General features: G+C 47.9%; 1 long non-coding RNA gene across 1 annotated transcript in view; it reads right to left on the minus strand.

Annotated features, from left to right (window-relative positions):
• Positions 1-15,723, minus strand: part of LOC132220158 (uncharacterized) — a 64,600-nt gene that overhangs the window by 22,207 nt on the left and 26,670 nt on the right. The gene's annotated exons all lie outside the window — the stretch shown is intronic.

The raw sequence follows: 15,723 nt of genomic DNA on the forward strand, positions 1-15,723 counted from the left end.
GCAGCTCTGCACACTGAGCTGAGAAGAACAAGGTGGTCCTGTGCCACCGCAGAGCGAATTGCCTGGTTTGCAGGAGCTCCTTAGAGCATGTGACCTGGAATGCTGTCATTGGTTGTCCTCATCCTCTCTGCCCCTGCCACGTGGGTCTCACACACGCCCACCATACCCCAGGACACCGCCACTTACTGGCAAGGCAGTCTCCTGTGTCCCCAAACCACCACGGACTGCCTCACGTTGGAGGCCCATCTGTGGGTTTTTCTCATCCTCAGTGTGTTCTGTAGCACTCCCTGGGAGCAAAGAGACACGTGGGGGGTGGGGGGAGGGGGCGCAACAGGCTGATTCCAGCAGCTCAAGGAACTACCTGTGCCAACTCAACTCACCAAGTGAGACAGTCAACAAACCTGTGCTACAGGGGAAGGAAACGCTGCCAACAAATAAAAAATAGATGGCTTTGTCCTGGTGTGTTTTCTTTTTAACAGAGACTTTGGGGAGCATAGTTATTGATTCCTCTTCAAGACCAGAAACAGACCCAAATAGCAGGAAGTTCAGTATTGCTCTAAAACACACAAAGTAGTCAGGGGCAGGGACAGTAAATGGAATTCCTTCAGTGCCCCATGCCTGGCAGGAATTCTTCTTGTCCCCTAATCCACCTCCCATGTGACAATAGCCAAACCAGGCAGGCACAAAGAGCCATGGAGGAGGTGACACCTCCCTCCTGGGACCTTACTCCACGGACCATCACTGCCATGGGGAAGTTCCTTTGTCTTCATATGAAACTTCAAGTATCGTGGTATTGCATGTAGCTATGGAATTAAGGTCAGATAAGGTCACCAAATAAGGAGAACTGGATTCAAGCTTGAGGACGACCCCGGGTTAGGCAGGAAGCCAGTAGGCAGTCGGGGAGAGCTAGCGAGCCAGACCTCCTAGCATGACAGCACCTCTCCCTCTGCCTGTCCTCCTTTCAAATCCCTGCCTACCAGCCTCGGCACGCTCAGCACGAGAGCAGGACCAGCCCCTCTCATCATGCCTTATGTCCTCCCCCAGAGAGCACTTAGGCACGAGTTACTACATGGATTCTTTCTGTGGGAGATGATGGGCACGTCACACTCTCAGTGCCTCCGCTTTTTTAAAAAAAGATGATAAAAAGAAGAGGATGCCTTCCTTCCAGCCTATTCCCACCATCCCACCTTCCTACACACACACACACACACACACACACACACACACACACACACACACTCACTCACCCAGAAGCACCTTGCAGGCTAGTAAGCAAGAGTGCTATGAGGTCCTTTCCAAGAAACCTGCATGAATATTCCAACATCTTTTGACAGTGACCACATGGCCATTTACAGTGATCTCGTGTTGTTTAAAAGAGAAAGTCATAGGTTATTCTCAGCTCCAGGAGAGAGCACTTGGCTGCAGTTTGCGTAAAGGGGCAACCTCATCTTTCATTGGTGCCCAACTTCCACAGGAGGTAGAGAGGATGCCTTGGCCTGAGCTGGGCACTGCCCATCGCTTCAGAAAGCCTTTCCCTTCCCAGATGGGCTGCCAGGGAGTTGTTCCCATAGCAACATGGAAAGTTGACCATGGATGGAGACTGGGAAAACTGGTGGTGGGACACCCTTCTCCCCATTTGATTTTATTCTAATCAGCGTGGATTTAACAAATGTGTAATATATATAAACCATAGATATAAATGTATAAAATTTGAGACATCTGCATAGTTTATATATTTTTGTTTGCTTGTCCCAGACACTGAGACTGCATTGCCCTGTAGACCTGTATTATAGGCAAGGATGTCCCACAATCATTTCTAGATGTTACTAGTAAGTGCCACGACTCCCAGGATTCCCAGCATGTCTGCCCCCTCTCTGAAAGCTTCTTTGAGGGTTTCCTGTGCCTAGAATTTCCTGAGCTTTCGCTCCATCCTTGTAAGCCATCTGGCCTCTCTGCACTGCAGCTGTAGTTGGCCCTCACCCGCCCCATACCAGAGTCTTCGCCATCCCTCACCTGAAGCAAATCCATCCATAAAAAATATCCAAAATTGCAACCAGAATTCCCCCCCCCCCCAAATCCAGAATTAAATGTTTTCTTTTGAACCTCCATTAAGTTTCATTCTTAATTTTTTTTTCTTAAATTCATTATTTATGCTCTTGGAATATACATTGCTATACAATGAAGAAAAAATTTAATCATTTTGCCCAATTAGCTGAGGCCACGTGCCTCAGAGGTGTGCCTCTTGGACATTTATAATTGCCATTAACCAGGAGAGCAGAGGAGGTCAGAGGGAGAGGCCTTGGAGGGTCAAAGGTAGCAGGTGACCATACATGGGCTTGAGAGCCACTGTCTGCTTCTCCCCAGAAGAAAGGTAGGTGCCAACTAGCAAGTCCTTGCTCGCAGTCATTAACCCTGGCCAGGGGGACATTTTGAGTGACAGGGAGCCAGCAGAGCACCACTCAGAGGAATGCACAACTGGTGATGGCATCTGTGGGATGCAGGAGGCTGAGCACCAGCAGAGAGAAGACAGAGGAAAGGCCCCGTAGCCACAGCTGTGCAGCTCTGAAAGCAGACGGGGGTGGGCCTGGCCATGGGATTTTCAAGAGAGCTTTTTACTTTTCTTATCTTTGGAACCAAGTAGCTCTTTCTCCCTCTTTCTTCATTTTTATGGCTGTTGATGTGCTGCTTTTGCTTGATTTTGTCTAATTGAAGAAATACTGAAAGCTATTGTGTAAGATCGTGCAAGCAACCCAGTGGCTCAGGACAGATGTGCCTTTCTTCCTGAGATGACAAGGGTGATCTTGTGCTCCAGTGACACAGGGCATGTGACCAGTAAGAGCAAAACCCATACAACAGAGATGATGTCCTAGAACCCCTGACAATATGTGGCCTGAGGAGATTTACCAAATCTATTTTCCACTCAATAGCATGATAGCCCAAATAAATAAATAAATAAATAAATAAATAAATAAATAAATAAATAAATTCTTAGCTCTCCACTTATTTGCCCCTTGCCAGAGGTAGACAGGCATAGAACATCAGGAAGGTGTGCTGTGAAATAGAAAAAAATAAATCCCAATTGCCAGTTCCGCCAAGTCAGAGCAGCAGGCCCATCCCCTTCATGAGCCACATATCCATCTGACTGGTGTCCTTCTAGAAAAGGAAATGAGGACACGGACTGAGGGAAGAAGACCATGTGAAGACACAGGGAGAAGGCAGCCGTCTACACGCCAAGGAGAGAGGCCTCAGGAGAAACCACCCCTGCAAACACCTGACGTCAGCCATCCAGGCTCCAGAACTGTGAGAAGATAAATTCTGTTGATTCAGCCCTCAGCTCGTGGTACTTTGTATGGCAGCCCTAAGAGGCTAATGCATCTCCCCAACAGCCTGTATATTCAGGTTAGAAGCGAAGACCGAAGGCGCAGGGGTGGAAAGGAACTTGTCCGGAATTAGAAGGATGAGGCGGTAGAATGGGAAGGACACCCCATCTCCTGGCTCTGACTCAGAGGCTTTGAAAAGACAGTGCAGTTTCCCAGCCCCTGAAGACAGGAGGAGCACTGGACAAAACGTCCCTTCCCCACAGATGAGCAGCCATTCCCCGCCTCTGGGCAGCTCTAGAGAAGTCATTGAGGGTGAGGTCGGTGAGGGGCCCCAGTGAGGCTGACCCATCTCCTGTCATGCGGGAGGGGCGCCCCTTCCCTTGGATTTCCAAGCTCTCTGAGGAAGTCATCTATTCCTTAGGGGGGGCGGGGTCTGGTGGTTCTCCCCGCTCAGAATGTCCCTCTGCTCAGCCTACTAGTGAGCAGCTTTTGTTGGCAGGTGCTCCTCTGAGGCTTCACGCATATGACACCAGATAATCCTAAACCATCCCATGAGCTCAGGACAACTGGGATTCTCCCCATGGTACAGCTGAGAAGCCCAAGACCCAGAGGTCAAGTCATGGGCTCAGGGTCACCAGCCAGCAAGCGGCAGAGCAGGGCGAGAGCCCAGGCTGGACCAAGGGCCCAAGGGTGCCCACCGCACAAACCTGCTGCCGGAGAGTGAGGACCGGAGGGGAATCCCATGCTCAGAACGTTACAGAAGGAAGCAGAGCCTACTCCAAACTGACAAGACACAAACTGTCATTGGGGAGATGCTGTAAATCTCTTTTCCTGGTTCCGGAAGGTCAGTGAGGGGCTAAAGTCCCAAATGGTAGTAGGGGCCTCCCCTTCCTACTCAGTGGGACCATAGTTATTTTTACGTGAAATTTAATGGAAATTGCATGAAGAAAGGAAAAAAAAACCCCACAACTTTCCAGATGTTAGCAGTCCATCTTATCCCCTCCTGACACCCTTGTGCGGTAGACGAGAAGGTCTTTCTGCAAGGCTCACCCACCCTTCCTTCTCCCTCATAGTGAAAATGAGGTTCAAGGAAGCAAATGATGTGCTCGCAATCCGGGCGGTGACAGGGCTCCTCCATGGGGTTTCCATGACCTTCCATGACCTTCCCTGACTCCTCTCCCCACCCACCTCTACTCGCTGCTGCTGTTTCTACAAAAAGCTTCTCACGTCACCTCCTTCTCCCCCGTGTCACATGGTGCCGGGCCTTTCTCTTCTCCTTGGCTCCTGTGGTTGGTCCAAGGCTGACAAGACCTTTAGTCCTTCTTAAATCGACACACTTTCGAATCCTCAAAAAAAACTAGGAAGTTTACTCAGAAAGAAAAAATATGCATGTGAAGATCTCTAAGGAAGTTTTTGTGCAGTTGCCAGGGACTCCCAGACGTCCTGAAGCATGGACAGACAACAGGCGGGCAAGCCTGCCCTCGATGTTTCCTTCTCCTTTTTCTTTTCTCTTCGTCCATTTCTTCCCCACAACTGTCTTCTCACCAGGACATACGCCTGCCTCCCATTTGCACCCATCCCAGGAAGGCCTCTGCTTCGCACAGTGTCCTGTTCACTCCTGGTCCTAATGCCACTTCCTGTCTGATCATTTCTCTTCGCTTTCCTTCACTTCTCCTGTAAACTATTGACTCCTGCATTCTATCCGTCGTTCACATGCAAATTGATCATCTCTTTCTTTTCTGGAACCCTGGCCCCCTCATTTAAATGGTCTATATTAAATTCCCGTCAATCGTGAGGCTTGGAAGTAGGTGAGGAACGGAAGAGAAAATGAGAGACGTGGTTGTGCTCTCATGGTTTACAGATGAGTAAAAAAGATCAAGTCAGACAATTACAGATTTGACAGTGACCTTCCTAAAACAGGGGAGTACGGGTTCTTTGGGAGCATACAGCAGAGGGACTTAAAGCCAGTGGCTGAATGGGGTTGGTCAGGCCAGGCAGAGGGGGCACAAGCCAGGCAGAGCGAAGAGCTTGCTGAGCTGAGAAGCTGCAGAGTCCCGGGTGACAGGCACGAGGTGAGAGGACACAGAAGCCAGACGCTGGCCATCCTAAAAAGCCACCCAAAGGACTGTGTGTTACATACCAAGGATAATAGGACCTGATAAGGGGTTTTAAATAGAGGAGGGACATGCTCTGATATGGGGAGGCGATGAGAGCATGTTTTCCCTTTTATTTTAAACTTTGGGGTATGCCACACATGTACATGTCTTCAAAACCAGAAATGTGAAAAGATATTCAGCAAAAGGTCTTTGCTGGACCCCCTAAGAGTTTGCCTGTCTCCTAAATAGGTATCAATTCTTTGTAGTTTCTTCTGTGTCCTCCTTGACCTTTTTAGGCTAATACAAGCAAATCAGACTAGAGATTTTTATTTTTTTCTACTAATATATTCCAAAAGTAGCCTACCATGCCACCGTACCAAAGTAGAGGGTTCTCTACCTCGAATTTTTTTGTGATAGCTTTTGGCAGTTTTGCATATTGTCGATTTAGCTCTAGTATTAGTACTAGAATTAGTTTAAGTATTAGTATTAGTGACCTTTTCACAAATGCAGGTCTCTCCTTCCCTACCAGGTGGTAAGCTTCTGGGGGTCAGAGGCTGTGTCTTACTCATTTTTGCATGAGGTAGGTGCTCAGTCAAAAATACGTTCAAACAAAGTGGGTGATGAAAAAGCATGTTTGTTGAATAAATCTGTTACTATTAAAGAGAACAAACACTTCCCCTGGACTATTCTCTGGATTTTTTATTTATTTTTTTACTTTGAATTGTGCTCGTTTTCCAGTAGACAGGAAAAAAAGTAGAAGACATAATGAATCCCCACGGACCCACCCCCAGCTTCAACAATGATCAACATTGTGGCAATTTTGATTCTCTTCTATCCCCACCACCCATCCACTTTGGGGAAGTAGAGGGCTGCGGTATTTTAAAACAAATGTAAGCCATGTCATTTCCTCTGTAAATACCCAAGAATGCACCTCTAACCGATGAAGCCTTTGCTTTAAGAACATAAACACCTGCCAACAAAATTACCAGCAGGTTGTATCATCTAGTAGCCACACCACCGTCGGATTGTTCTGATTTTCTGGGAAATGGCTGCGTACCGTTGCTTGTTGGAATCGGAAGCGACACAAAGCCCACTGATCATACTTGGTCTCCAGTTGATGGCTCTTACACGCTTCCGTCCCATCACAGTCTCCTCCTGTCTTCCCCTCTCTCTGATGCCAATGGTTGGTGGGAGACACCAGGCCATTCATCCTGCTCCGTGTCCCACATTCTGCATTTGGCTGACTGCTTCTTTGCAGTATCATATTACTTGTTTTCTATCCCCCATCTTGTCCTGGAGACTGGTAAAATGTGTGTTGTGAAAACTTCACTTAAGCTGCTATGTGGAGAACTGATTGAAGGGTGGGAGCGTGGACGAGACGCCGTGTTCGTTTCCCAGGCAGGGGACAATAGCTCACGGGATTACAGTATGGCACACAGCTTTGCGGACTGTGTGGACAGAGAGAAACGGTCAAATTTGAGGAATACTTAGGAGACAGGCTCAATAAGACTTGTTGACTAACTGGAAAGGTGAATGTGGTCTCAATACCCTGTTAAGAACTGGGCCTTAGCATGAGACAAACAAACAAAAAAAGAGGCTGCTCTCTTCTGGAAAAACATTTGCACGTTTACTGACATTCTCCTCACAATTATCATTTATGGCAAGTTTTAAGAGCATACGAAGCTGTAGCAGTATTGTTGGTGTTAAATTTTATTGCTATGGCTTTAAAACATAAACAAAAAGAATTCCTTAAGTACTTGGAAATTGTAATGATACTCTTGGGAATAGATTTTACTGCGATGGATACTGTAAAGCACAAAGATAATAAATTTAAATTGCAGTATCGGTATTGGGAATGTATTTTATTGCTTTGGCTAGAACACAAAGAAGCAAGATTCATAACTCTTTCTCATAACTCAAGGACTGGCTTGGGTTTGGATGTTGCATGGTCTTGCACTTTGTGGACACTGTCCGTGGCCCCCTCTGTGTCATCGCAATGGAGGGACCCCCATGCACCCAGCCAGAAACCAGAAAGGCATTTTGACTCTCCGCTCCTTCACCCCTGCACATCCTCAGTCGCCAGCCCTGCTGATTCTGCTTCCCCAGGTATCTCTCACATCAGTTGCCATCTCTCCACTCCAGTTCAGGCACCACTGGCTCTCACTTCATTACAGCCTCTCTCCTGCTGCAGGTCTCTCCTCTGGCAATCCAACCTCCGCCCTCATTGCAGTAACAATGACTACTGTTTACTGTGCACTGAGAATGTGCCACGGACTGTGCTGAGCCCCTTGTGTCAGTATCTCTTTGACCATCACAACTTCCCTATGTTGGAAGGGTACCACTTTTTCATAAATGAAGAAACTTGAGTTCAGAGGTTAAACATTAAAAGACATAATGGACTCATGAAAATCACCAGTGCTTTATAGTACCAGGCACAAGCAGAGAATAAATCTTAGATTCTTTCCTTTTCTTCAATACTACCTATTATCCTTCCTTCCTCCTTTCCTTTCTTTCTTTCCTCAAATAAACCCCTTGGCATGAAACACAAGAGCATTGCCAGTTTCTCCAGATTCATCCATCACTACACTCCAGGTAACAGTAGCTCTCACTAACGAAGTCACTTACATAGCTCTTAAAATACCATCTCCTCTTAGCTAGAATGGAACCCCTTTCCTACCAGTGTCTAACTTCCATTTCTACTTCAAGATCTGTTTTAGACATCTTCACCGGAAAATCTACTTCAAAACTATATACTTGCAAACACCAGGAGCACACACGTGTCCACACGTGTGTAGGCACATGTGCTGGATCAGCAACTCCCCTCCTGGGCATCTTCCGATCACAGTGCTCATCATGCCATAGTGTAACCATCTGCTTTGTCTTAGAAACACGTCTGGACTATAACTTGCCTGAGGGCAGAGACTGTGCCTTTTTTGAGGGAACTCCTAGGATCCAGGGCCTGAATCCTGGCACACCGCGGCGATCAATAGCAGTTTGCGGAATGAATAGATACAGTGAATCCGACAGTAATTATTAGAACAATGAGACCTAAGCCTCTTGAATTACAAAGAAATGTCAGGTCATGCTTTGTTCAGACTGAGGAATTATATGTATACACTGTTTTCAACAATCTGCAGTTACACACCTGTTCTCAGTCTAACACCTGGCAACATGTTACCTGTAAACTCCTGGCAGAGTAGACTCGACGGAGAAGAAGCCGTTCCTTTCAGGGCACGTTAGCAAGTCCATGGAAAACAGCACCCTAGCAACCTCACAAATAAACACTGGGAGTCATGTTCACCACGTGACAGCGGACTGAGAATGTTTCAAGCTAAGAAATAAGGAGGTTTAGTACCTTTGAATTCTCCCAAATGTCAGAGTCGGCCTGAGTTCTGTGAGCTTCTTGTTTGGTGGAAAACTAAATTCTCCAGCTATGTGAAGCTCTTTTCTTTGCACCGGGTCCCCAGTGAGGTCATAAACTCCCAGAGCCGGAGTGCGGACTTGGCGAATGTGGGAAGTAGGAGAAACTGACAGGAACCAGGCCTCTGACTCTAGTGGGCTCCTGCCTCCCTTTCTGTTCCCATAGAAACAGCCATCCCCCCAGCAAAACGAAGTTCATGATTCTTCTACTTTTGTTTTCCTTTCTTCTTGCTTTGAGATAACCCCTCAAGGTTTTGCTAATTAGTGAAAATGGACCCGGGGCTGAAACCCACAACATTGGAGAAGTTAAATATTCTCCCAGCAGAAGCGGCAGCGTTCACCCTATTCCGCTCTCGGGACAGCGGTCCTCTCAGCATGGGGGTGAGGTGCTCACAACCTTTGGATCCCAGTCACTACCGGCAGGTGGATCACCTCTGTGACTGCACATGTGGCCGGGGATTCACGATCATCCCTATCAAACGGAGATGAATGTGTGCCATGATGTCTGTTTTTATACATTAGGCTGGGAAGAGGAAATCAAAGGACTACTTTCAACAAAAATGTCCTGGGTCGACACTTCAATACTCTTTCGACAGGCCCTGGTGATTGCCCTCATTGTCTGCTACATACAGGCTAACCGTGCCGATATCTGCTAGTTCCACAAGGCCGTTCTCTGGCCAGCAGGTTGCTCGAGCCTTTCCTCCGCCCCCCGCCCCCCCTTTTCACAGCAGCCCTCTAATTCCACCAAACCCACTGGATTAACAAAAACCTGAAGGTAAAATAGCACAAAATGATATCCCTGCATGAGCTACTATTATACGTTGCCACCTACAATTACACCCATTCAATATAAATGCCCCCAAACATTATTTCATTAATGCAAGCCATTTCGGAACCAGTAAATAGCTTCTCTTCTTGGGTTCGCTGTCATTCTGAGTATTCAGAAGGCCACCTGACCCCTGGAGCATGGAGCCCAGTCAGGATGACAGGTAAGTGAGGGGCTGGTAGAAGGATGGGGACAATGTTGATTGGGAGAGAATAAAGAGGAGAAAATGAGCAGAGGGAGACAGAAAAAGAGATCAAAGAGAGGGGAGCAGTGGCGATGAGGAGGAGCTGGGGGGGAGGAGCAGTGTGCGCTGTCAATGCCTGGGGCTGGCGCAGGTTCCCTATCTCTTATCTCAGATGCACCGTCCAGCCAGGCTGAGCACGGAGGACGCCGGGCATGCGCGGTACCTGGCCTCACGCTGCTTTAAGGCCAGTGTTCCAGATGTCCTCGGGTTTCTGAGTCAAACCCTTCAAAGGGATTTCCTCCTGTGACAGAATCCTTGGACCAAGTCAGACGCACAGTGTGTAGTTAATTTACTTTGTAAGAGAGGAAAAATTGTCCTCACTTTCTCACTAAGTCTAAAATCTCCCTTCTGTAAAATAGCTTTCCAGGCCCGGCCAGTGTGGCTGAGTGGCTGAGTGTCAACCTATGAACCAGGAGGTCACGGTTCGATTCCCGGTCAGGGCACATGCCTGGATTGCGGGCTTGATCCCCAGTGTGGAGCGTGCAGGAGGCCGGCCGATCAAGGATTCTCTTTCATCGCTGGTGTTTCTATCTCTCTCCCCCTCTCCCGTCCTCTCTGAAATCAATAAAAATATATTTGAAAAATAAATAATAGCTTTCCAGGGTGAGAAAGGTTTTGGGGAGGAGTCTGATGCTTGGGCACGACCTGTGTGTTCCGGGCAGCTCTGTGTTGGGAAGGGGAGGAGCAGACACACACAGACTACCTCAATCGTAGGTTCCTGTTGGGCCTGGGTGGTGAAGAGGAGGAGTTTAAGAAATAGAAGGGCCTAGATGCCAGTAGCAGCTTCGCAACTTCCTAGCTGTGACCTGGAGTAAGTTACCAAATTCATGAAGGTCAACACGAGTTTCTGTGAGAACAATGCCACACTGCAGGCCCAGCACATAGCACTCTGCTGGGCACCTATGTGACCTCACGTGACGGTTAGGTAGTATTGTTTGAAGTATAATAAAGATGCTATGAATAGAACTAGACCTGGTGGGCCTATGAGAGTGAGGAAAAGGGTTGTAATTTTAGGGTTGCAATCCTTGTCAGCAAACCCTGAGAAGTTCATGGTTGCGGATAACATACTTCTAAAATCAGGTTCTAGAGAAATGGGGTGAGGATGGGCGTGCACCTCTGAGGGACAGAGGGAGGCACCCAGCCAGTGCCAGGGGTGGGGTCGGAATGCAGGAGGGAACCACTGGCTGAACTTCCAGTTCAGCTGAGGGGTCTCCTTTCCTGAATGACAGCAGTCTCCTCCTGGAAAAGGTCCTGTTCTCACCTCAGGGGCAGCTGGGCCAGGCAGAGTGTTAGGGGCAGCTGGGGTCCTCAGTGTTGTGCAGACTGAGCCTACAGGCCAGCTGGAGCGGTGGGTAACCTGCTATCTGGGATTTCACTGTTTGCCCAATTGCATAACAACAGACAACAGAAAAGGTGCCAACTCCCTCTTCAAAGGCACATGAACACTCCCAATCCTGCAGCATTCAGACATCACAAACACTGATCCCCCACTTTCTTCTCCCTGGGGAACCTCACTCAGCACCCAGAGCCCTCCCTCGGGGTCTCCCCACGCACCCTCCTGAGGATGGAGAAGCAGGCCCCTGCTGAGGAGCCTTCCAGGACCGAGAACCACCTGCACACGTTCGTGGCAGCAGAGGCTTTTGCAAATGCTGGCCCTTGGTCCCTGCCCTCCCCGGAGGGAAACCAGCTGCCTCCTGGGAAAACAATTCCATGCAACAAACAACGCGGTGCGCGGGCCAGCCATAATGAGGTCTGGTTCAAATGTTGGCACACATACAAAATATTAATTAAAATAACGTGCATGATAAATAATATTGGGATCCAAAGCACAGGCCTCCTCTAAAATCGCAGTTGGTAATTATGTGGCCGCCTGCTAGCACACACTCAGAATTCCAGTGCTGCTTACATGACAGAATTAGTCTGGCAAGGTGACCTTGAGAGGTCTTTTGCTGTGAGCATCCTCCTGTTTATAAACTGAATGACGTCTGGACAACCCAGAAAGGAAATTATTCGTCCTAACTTTCAAGCACTAAGAAATTCCCGAGAGCCTAAATAATTCAATTTAATAATAAATATTTCAGTACCAGCCACGTAAGGCTCTCTGCTTAGCACTAGGGTCAAGGGTGGTGGTGGGAGGTGAACCATGATCCGTGTTTTCAAGCAGCAACTGGTTATTGCCCTGGTCAGTGTGGCTGTTAGTTGAGTGTCATCCCATGCACCGAGAGGTCACTGGTTCCATTCCCAGTCAGGACACATGCCAGAGTTGTGGGCTCCATCCCCAGAAGGGGGCGTGCAGGAGGCAGTAGATCAATGGTTCTCTCTCATAGATGTTTCTTTCCTTTCTCTCTTAAAATTAATTAAAAAATATATTAAGAAAAAAAGAAGTAACTGGTTATTGGTTAATATCTGTTCCAGATGGAGAGTCCTTCTGTATGCCTCACCTAAATCTTTCATGCTGCTGTAAAAAGCCCATTGCCACTTGTTTAGTCCTGGACTGGGGAGCTCACCAGACTCTGATTCTAATGCTTCTAGAGCCTTTATTTACCCCCAAGAGCTGGGGGTAAATGCCCCCCCCCAATTTATAATGGATAAATGTCCCTAGTACCCAGCTCACTGCTGAGATCCTACCTAAGGTTTGCCATCAACTCCAACACAGCCAAGCAATCGTACGCTATCTACTTTATCTAGACCAGGGGTGGGCAAACTTTTTGACTCGAGGGCCACAATGGGTTCTTAAACTGGACCGGAGGGCCGGAACAAAAGCATGGATGGAGTGTTTGTGTGAACTAATATAAATTCAAAGTAAACATCATTACATAAAAGGGTACGGTCTTTTTTTTTTTTTAGTTTTATTCATTTCAAACGGGCCGGATCCGGCTCGCGGGCCGTAGTTTGCCCACGGCTGATCTAGACCTTCCAAATTATTACCAAATTTGACATTTATTACCCTGGTTAGTACAGGAACCTAACTGGGAAATGAAAAAGACCCAATTATCTTAATTCCAAAACCATTTTCTGTTTGTGGCTCAGTCAACATTTCGGCATCTCGTTACAAGTATTTAATTTCATTCCCTCAACAATAACCCCCGTACCACACCAGTGACCACAACTTCGATGCCCCAGCCCCTAAATTCTATTAGTGTTCAGAAAGCCTCATGGTTGCAACATAATGTTCAATCAGCGCAGAGAAATTAATTAAATTAAAATTATTTTTATTGTGATTTAATTAGCTTGATTTAATTACTTTGTTCACTGACTGAACATTCTGTTGTTCCAGCCAGATCCTCGCTCTCACTCGTGGTGTGAACGTTCCCACAGAATTACACATTTGCTCTGTTCAGCCATTGGAGAGGGCTGGGGGGGGGGGAGGAGGGGGGGACTTGCCAGAAACTCACGATTTATCACAATCAGCATCATCACAAATTATAGGAAGCATCCAGCAATATGATCACTTCTAAATGAAGTGTCTGAAAGCAGGTCACAGCAGCAGCCTTGGCTGTTAATCCGTCATATTTCATAGTCAACCTGACACCCTGTCCAATTGACTCTGCCTGCTTGATCACCGGGCAGCTCCTGGGAGCTGCTGCCTCTCAGAGTGCCTGAGTCAGGGCTCCAGCTCCTACCCAGGCTGCCGCCCTACAAAGCCTGCCCCGCCCTGCAGCCCCTATGCACTGGCGCACCTGCTCCTGCTCCCTCTGAGCCAGGGATCCTGCCCCTGAGGTTCACAAACTACAATCCAGCATTTCCTTTGATGGCAAGTAAAGCAGCAAACCTCAGAGCATTGGCCATCCCTGGGACTTGGTCAACGAAGAACACTATGTATTTCCATGATCACGTGACAGCTACTGTATATACCCTGGAACACTCTACTTTCATCATTTCTTCAAAACAAAAGTGCGGCCCAGCCAGCGTGGCTCAGAGGTTGAGAGTCAACCTATGAATCACGGGGTCCCTGGTTCGGTTCCCAGTCAGGGCACATGCCCGGGTTGTGGGCTAGATCCCCAGTAGGGGGTGCAGGAGGCAGCTGATCGTTGATTCTCTCTCTTCGTTGATGTTTCTCTCTCTCCCTCTCCCTTCCTCTTTGAAATCAATAAAAATAGATTTCACAGACAAACAAACAAACAGAATGGGTATTCGACACCCCACTAGGCCACCTATGCTCTCAATCTTTGTAACCGCAGGCCACCCCACGATACAGTGTGACTCAGGCTGAGCAGCGGCAGCCTTCGAGCTGGTGTCTCCTTGAAAACAAACTCCGCTCCAGCTTGCCTCGGGTTGGAATGTGTCGTCTTTATGAATGTGCTCGAAGCTGTACACAGTTGTGGTCTTACCTTCTACCAACTGTATTTCAGTGCATTTGTCCTCCTGCATGATCCTTTTTGTATTTTATTGTATGACTGAAAACCGTTTTTCTGAGAAGAGATCCATAGACTTTGCCAGACTGCTCTAACAGTGGAGGCCTAAGCTTTTTTTTTTTTTTGTCCCCGTATTAGTTTCCTGTGGCTGCTGTAACAAAATGCCACACCCTTGGTGGCTTCCAACTATAGAAATTTCGTCTCTCAGGATTCTGGGGACCAGAAGTTCAACATCAGCCTCACTGGGTGGAAATTACGGTGTTTGCCGAACTGTCCTCCCACCAGAGGCCTGAGAGGTGAATTCTCTTTGCCTCTCCCAGCTCCTGGTGGCTGCTGGCATTGTTTTGATGGTGGCCACATCACTCCAGTCTCCGCCTCTGTCTTCACAGGGCCTCTCCACTTCTGCGCGTGTCATCTCCCTCTGCCTCTCCCTTATCTGGGCACTTCTGGTGCCATTTGGAGCATAACTGGATAACCCAGGGTAATCTCCCCCATTTCATAATCCTTAACTGAGTTACATCTTCAAAGATTCTTTTTCTAATTAAGGTAACATTGACAGGTTTCCAAGGATTAGGATCTGATGTCCTGGCCGCCACCATTCAGCCACCTACAGTGCCTATGCTTCATTCTTTACGGACCATACAATTCCGGCCTGAGTCTGATGACATCAGGGTCATAAGGTGATTTCAAACACATATAAAGCTGTACCAAATTATGATAGATGTCCCTGCCAAAGCCCAGGACAATTAGTTAAGAGTTAATGTGATGGTTAAAGAGAAAGCAAGTCCTTTTAACAATTGTGTTTTCACCAAGGGCCCTGAGAGGAAGCAGGCCTGTTTCTTCACCTCCAGATGAAGAAAGGAGAAGCTTTGCAAACCTTGCCGCTCTGACATGTGCAGCTCTTGGGCCTGAAGATCTCACGGGGCTCAGGTCTCAGCCTCTGCTCCTGCCTCCTCCGCCTCTCATCCTGCCCCCAGGGCACTGAAGGCAAGCGTTCTGCAACGCGGTGAATGAGGAACTTATGCCACTGACCAGAAGTGAAAAAGGGCAGGACTGTGTGTTTTTCAATTAAATAGAACAACAGGAAGTGAGTGTTGAGTTCAACTTGAGATGTTCTGGCTACTGTTTAGAACAAAATATCTATAGTCAAGTGCACCAGACCAGAGCTATTTCCAAAAGGAGTTTTATAGCCACCTCTTCTGGGGACCAGGAGGACGGTGCCTGGGCTGATCCATCCTGATGCCGTCTTCTAGTTTAGAAATCAGACCTGACCCCTGCCCCAGCTCCGCCGCTCCTTGTGTGATTTCATTCACACACCCGACCTCTCCACCTGCCAGTGTCCCCCTGGGGCAGGTGGACTGTGTGGGCTCCGCAAGGGCAGGACTTGCTCTGACTTTCCTGCGTGAAGCTTTGGGGCCAGCACTCGAAGACCCTCATATTCACACTCATTTACTTGAGCTGA

The sequence above is a fragment of the Myotis daubentonii genome, chromosome 17 (genome assembly GCF_963259705.1).
Source record: "Myotis daubentonii chromosome 17, mMyoDau2.1, whole genome shotgun sequence".
NCBI lineage: Eukaryota > Metazoa > Chordata > Mammalia > Chiroptera > Vespertilionidae > Myotis > Myotis daubentonii.